Raw genomic sequence first — 6,695 nt, 5'->3', positions numbered from 1 at the left:
CCCAGTTAGAAATGTTGTTTCTAACCACGAGACTCTTAGACAATTTGCTGTTTGAAAGCATAAGCAGTGAGACCCGGAAGCATTTCCAGGGGACTCCAAGGAAAGGCACCAAGTCTCAGAACCAACCACTGTTATGCCAGCATACGGCACCCAGAGCCCAGCCTTAGGCCACCGTGGCCCCAGGGCCACCTACTCATCATGAAAGCAGGGGAGAATGCATGTGGAGTTACCAAATGTGCCTCACATGGAGAAATGCCATTCGATCCTATTGGAAAGTATGAATAATCACACTGTTCTAACGTTGTGAACATGTTTTCTATTTCACACAGTGCTAAGAAAAGGGGCTGGAGGGACAGCTTAGCAGTTAAGGCATTTGCCTGCAAAGCCAAAGGACCCAGGTTCAATTCCCCAGGACTTACATTAGCCAGATGCATGAGGGGGCACATGCATCTGGAGTTCATCTGCAGTGGCTAGAGGTCCTGGCATGCCCATTCTCTCTCTTTGTCTCTCTCTCTCTCTCTTTCTTTCTTTCTGTCAAATAAATAATACAAACAAAAGAAGCCAGGCCTTTAATCCCAGCAGAGGCAGAGGTAGGAGAATTGCTGTGAGTTCAAGGCCACCCTGAGAATTCAGAGTGAATTCCAAGTCAGCCTGGGCTAGAGTGAGACCCTACCTCCAAAAACCAAACAGAGAAAAAAAGGAAAAGAAAGGGGCTATTAACAGATTTTGTACAGGTGTGTCAAAATACATGGCTATCAGATCGGCGTCGAGACCGGAAGGGATTAACGTAAGAGATTCAAAGCAGAGTGGAAGCTAACAGCCCCTGTGGCAGCCTTTCAGTGCCTTTAACTCGAGCTCCTCTGTCTGGTCGACCCTTCCATCTCGGATCACCCACTCACCGAGCTCCGCACAGACAGTCCCGTCCCACGCCTCGGCAGGCTGAGACGGTGAGGAAATGCAAAAAGGTGATGTTATTTTGGAATGAAGAGTTGTTATTTTCAAGCTTACACTGCTTTACTCTCATCACATCTGCTTCCCAAAATATCAAAAATATTGAAAATCAGGAACTGTCAAAGGCAAATCAAGTCAGATGGTGCCTATTCCGAGTCTAGCATGTCAATAGTGTTTAGATCCCTTCCTGCACCACGTAGTCTAATTACCTCTGATTATATATTTAAGGAAACTTTCGTGCACTGTAAACACTGCAAAAAAATACATCCATTCAGGCTCCGATTTCCTCCATCTGGTAAAGACTAGCAGTCTCCAGTCAGCTGAAGCCCTTGACGAGGACACTTCACCTGGAGTTTAAGGGACAGGGAATAAATAACAACAGTCGCTTGTGAATGATGGCATATTTCTCTTTTATTACCCACCTCAGCATCTTCTATAAACCGAAAGCCTAGAGGAGGTATTTTCATAACAATTGAAAATCCAGACTGGGCCTCACTTCCTAACCTGACCTCCACACAAACCAGCTTGGGGCCAGGGCCAGGGTGGCCTCTACAGGTGAAATTAAAAAAAAAAAAGAAAAAAAGCCTATTCCTGAAGAGATAAACAAGCAAGGAAGGCCTAACCCCAGGGTCAACCTTTGGGGAGAATTGAACAGTTTCGTTGCCTCCTTCTTTAAGGCAGCCTTGCGGCGAGACCTGGGGAATTCGCGCCGTTCAGATCCTCATCTATTTTCCCCTCTGCTGCTGTCATCAGAGTTCTAGAGTCAAGTGGTTCAAATTCCCCATGGCAAACTCAAATGTTTTCAGTTTGTGTTTTTATTCCCAGCCTAGACAGAGCTTCAAAATCACCCAGCAAACAAAAGCAGCCTGCTCAGAGAGCCTATCCCCCGGGAGCGTTCCTGATAAAGACTGGAGCCTTAGGGAGAGTCTGGGCTCCCGTGAGGGCAAGGAAAAAAAGCAAAATAGCTTCAGCAACATTTTATATTTTTATGCACATGTAGCTATGTCTCACAAAAAGAACAGAGAGAAATGATTGTCATGTTCTAATAATTAAGTGATGCCTCTGATAAGCCCAGCAGCAAATTCAACATTTCAAGAGCACAATAAAAAACAGGCAACTGACACTGATTCCCAAGATATTTTTAACTTTCAACAAGTATGAATTATTAAACCATATACCCATATGTTCTTACATTTATTCATTTATTAAACATCTTTTACATACAATGCACTATGCTAGGCGTTAGTGAGCACAGTTGAGCAAAGAAAAAGAATTCTTGAATTCATGAAGTTTAGAGTCTCAAGATAAACATAGAGCCCATCACCGAAGTAGACTTAAAACTCACCCACCACGGCTCAAGGAATTTTGTGGAAGAGGGGCAGAAACATTGTAAGAGCCACAGGTTGAGGCATCATGCCCAAAGACATTCCCTCCCCCTCAAAAAAAAATGACAGCTGCTCCCACAAAGCTTAACCCACAACCCCATGGGGAATACCTGCAACCCCAATGAGGAGGGTCCCCAATGGAGGGGGCAGGGACGAGGGAAAAGCGGGCACCAACACATGATGTATCCATACAAAATATGTTGTTAATGATAACAACAACAACAATAATTAAACAAAATCTGTCAAAAATAGAACGTGTGTGTGTGTATGTGTGTGTAAAAGGGCAGAGGAGAAATAGATAGGAGTAACCTACAGGTAGGACTATTTATACTAAAATGACCTACTTGGGGAGGGCAAGAAAATATCTTTTTTTTAATTATTTATTTATTTATTTGAGAGCGACAGACATAGAGAGAAAGACAGATGGAGAGAGAGAGAATGGGCGCACCAGGGCTTCCAGCCTCTGCAAACGAACTCCAGACGCATGCGCCCCCTTGTGCATCTGGCTAACGTGGGACCTAGGGAACCGAGCCTCGAACCGGGGTCCTTAGGCTTCACAGGCAAGCGCTTACCCGCTAAGCCATCTCTCCAGCCCGCAAGAAAATATCTTTGAGGGAAGGATGGCTGAACTGAATTCTGAGGAGAGGACTATCACAGAGTGAACAAAGGATTTCTGGTAGAAAAGGGGAATCGTGTGCTCAAGAAATCACAAGGCCTTTACAAAGAAACAGAGAAAACCTACTGTCAGAAAAGGGTACCAAGGTGGATGCGGGCAGGCACAGGGAACCCTGACCACATGCGGGAGAGTGGATGCCAGCCCCAGTGGAACCGGGGGGGGGGGTGGCTACGGGGAGGGTTTTGCAAAGACGTGACCCAGCTGGATTTTTGTTTGCAGGGATTCTCTGGCTGTATCATTGAGTGGCGGTAGAAGGAAGGCCAGACAGGGTTTAGGGAGACAGGCGAGAGCTGCTACAGTTACTCATGGGAAAGATGGACGCGGGTCCCAAGGGATTCTGAGGCCCAGATGCCAAAAGTTGGTTGACCTGTTGCCCATCGTTATTTATCAGTATGTAGACTCTACTTGGCTGGGCTGGAAGTCTGTGGATTGTCCTTCTCTCTTCCCACTGCTCACGGGCTTCCTGTCCGGTTCTGCAGACCAGAGGCTCTGACTGGAGGCCAGAGAAAAAGAAGACAACCCCACTTGGCTCGGGGTGCTGCAGGCTGTGGCTGCTCTGTGGCGACAGAGCCAAGCTGACTCTGGACAGCAGAGCCCCGGGCAGCTGCAGGCCTGGTTCCCGCGGCGCCTGTGACCTGTGTGAGGAGCTGTCCAAGAGGCAGCTCTGTGAGCTCTGCAGCGGGACAGTAACAGGTTCGGGGGGGGGGGGGCGTTAATCTTTTTTATTATTTTATTTATTTATTTTTAATTTTGTTTGTTTATTTATTTGAGAGTGACAGACAGAGAGAGAAAGAGGCAGACAGAGAGAGAGAATGGGTGCGCCAGGGCCTCCAGTCACAGCAAACGAACTCCAGACGCGTGCGCCCCCTTGTGCATCTGGCTAACGTGGGTCCTGGGGAACCGAGCCTCGAACCGGGGTCCTCAGGCTTCACAGGCAAGCACTTAACCGCTAAGCCATCTCTCCAGCCAAATAACAAGTTCTTGTACCCACTGTGTTCTTTGTACCTACTCCAAACCTCTGCTGTCACCCCTTTGCTCTTCCTACAAATTCATAACCAATTCCCTGCATCTTACCTTGAAATGCTTGAAAAAAAAGTTGGGGGGTGTGTATGTGTGTGTGTGTTTCTTAAATGATGAAATGTAGACTAAAACAGCTCAGAAACTAAAAGATGAAACTAATTCCCTAAATTCAGCCTCCCACCGTTAAATCACATACAACACAAGTCTGCCTTTTGTTCTCCCCTCCTCCCTTTTTTTTTTTTTTTTGTTTTTTTTTTGTTTGTTTGTTTTTCAAAGTAGGATCTCACTCTAGCCCAAGCTGACCTGGAATTCACTATGTAGTCTCAGGGTGGCCTCGAACTCACGGTGATCATTTTACCTCTGCCTCCTGAGTGCTGGGATTAAAGGTGTGCGTCACCACACCCGGCACAAGTCTGCCTTTTTGATTTTTGGAAAGTTTTGGTGATAGAGGCGAAGAGAACATGCTAGCCAGTAGGGAAACCCATCTCTGACTGAAATTCCCCGAGAGGAGGCCCTACCCAGTCACTGCGTGACAGTCACCCGGAACTGTTTAGCATATACCCGACTTTAATTAAATGAAAATGGGTATCTTTTCAGAAATCCCTGAGCTCCCCCCAGAACCTTACAATTTCCTCATGATTCCTGAAATTCTCATTTCCTTGGCCATGCTCCCACTAATTCTGCTTTAGCCACAGAACTTTATCCAGATAAGGTTATTTTTAGCAGCCTTATGATGCAGTAGAAATGTTCTTGAAGAACTGGGTGAAGTTCTGCATTCAGTTTTCTCCCTCACCATCTGACCTCTGCAGTCCTGTGGAGTCCAGGAAAAAAGACTCTTCCGTATTTACATTGCTCCATAATATAAATTTCCCCAAAATTATGGCACCCTCCCGTCCTGGTACACAATGCTTACATGTCTCCTAAACAGTCCAGCGTTTAGAGAGGCCTTCATGGGTGCGAAGGTGAGTTCAAGAGAAGAGGGAACAAAGGAGCAGGGCATAGAACTGCCAAAGAACATGAGAAATCATAGAGAAGATACATTACATTGGTATTCAAGGTATGAAAGAATTGCTTGATTTGGGGGTAAGTAGAAAATGCCTCAGCAAATAGCAACATTTGAATTGATCTCTCTTTTGAATTTGATGAATAGGATTTGCATATTTGCGAAAGTGTAGGAAATGTGATCCTATGCAGGGGAATAACAGTTCATGTATTCATTGATGTATTTTTCAAATATTTATCAATTTCATATTCTGAGTACTATACGAATGACTGAAAATTACAATTTAAAGAATCATTCAAATCTCTTATACTTTAATGGGCAGTGATGTGCAAGAAGAAAAGCGTGAATTTTGTTAGGGTCCCAAAAACGAAGCTGGCTGGAGTTTCAGCCAGGTTCGCAGAGGAGGAGCTGGGGGGGGTGGCGGGGCCTGGACTTCTCTGCTGGTCAAATCCCTGTCTGTGGTTGCGCTAGACATTATTTCAGAATGTGTTACCACAAATACCCATTGCCCATGCTCACAGTTTCTACGGGGAGGAGTTCAGACCGAACCCAACGGGGCCAGCCTGTCTCTGCTTTGCAATGCTTGGAATGATGTGATGTCTCAGTCGCTCAGTTCCTCTCCGCAAAGGGTCTCTCCATCCAGCTCAGATGCCCCTCCCTGCACCCCCCCCCCAGCACCGTGACTGAATTCCAAAAAAAATAAATGAAAGACAGAAGGAGATACAGAAAGAAAGACATGGCACAGGACAAGGCAGAGACAGGGAGGTGGAAGCTATGTCGCTTTTGTGATTCGACACTGGAAATCACTTGTGTCAGATACAACCTGCTTTTGAGAGGAAACCTCACTCCTTATTTTTTAAATTTTTTAAAATGTTTTGTTTATTTCAGAGAGAGTGAAAGGGGTAGAAAGAGGGTGAGAGAGGGAGAGAGTGGGCGCACCAGGGCATCGAGCCACTGAAAATGACCTCCAGATGCAATGTGCTGCCTTGTGCATCTGGCTTATGTGGGTCCTTTGGCTTTGTAGGCAAGCACCTTAACTGCTAAGCCATCTCTCCAGCTCAACACCTCACTTCTTGATTGAGGCAACATTGGCTACATTGAAAGAAGGTGACAAATGGGAAGAAGGATGGGTGGTTCCATATCTCGAAGATTCCATCTGCCACACTTTTAGATAACTCAAAGGTACTTGAATAGAAGAATCTGGAAAGTTAGATTTTAGTGCTATTAACCAGATAGAAAGAACAGCATGTAAATAGAGAAAAAAAAAAAAACCCTGTATAAAATAATGATGAAAATAGAACTAGAGGGCTGGAGGGATGGCTTAGCAGTTAAGGCATTTGCTGCGAAGCCAAAGGACCCAGGTTCAATCCCCCAGGACCCATGTTAGCCAGATGCACAAGGGGGCGCACGCATCTGGAGTTTGTTTGCAGTGGCTGAAGGCCCTGATGCACCCGTTCGCTCTCTCTCTTGCTCTCCCTCTCTTTCTCTGTCAAATAAATAGATGAATAAATAAATAAAATATTTTTTAAATTATAGAACTAGAGGAGAACTTGGCATTTTTGCTTCCAGTGTACAGTATCTCTCACTGTATGTTTGAAGCTGATTATGCCTGTTCTGCCCACAGAATCCTCTGTTGTGAAACCTAATGCTGCATGTTCTA

The sequence above is a fragment of the Jaculus jaculus genome, chromosome 18, assembly GCF_020740685.1.
Source record: "Jaculus jaculus isolate mJacJac1 chromosome 18, mJacJac1.mat.Y.cur, whole genome shotgun sequence".
NCBI lineage: Eukaryota > Metazoa > Chordata > Mammalia > Rodentia > Dipodidae > Jaculus > Jaculus jaculus.
This window is presented reverse-complemented; position numbering follows the sequence as displayed.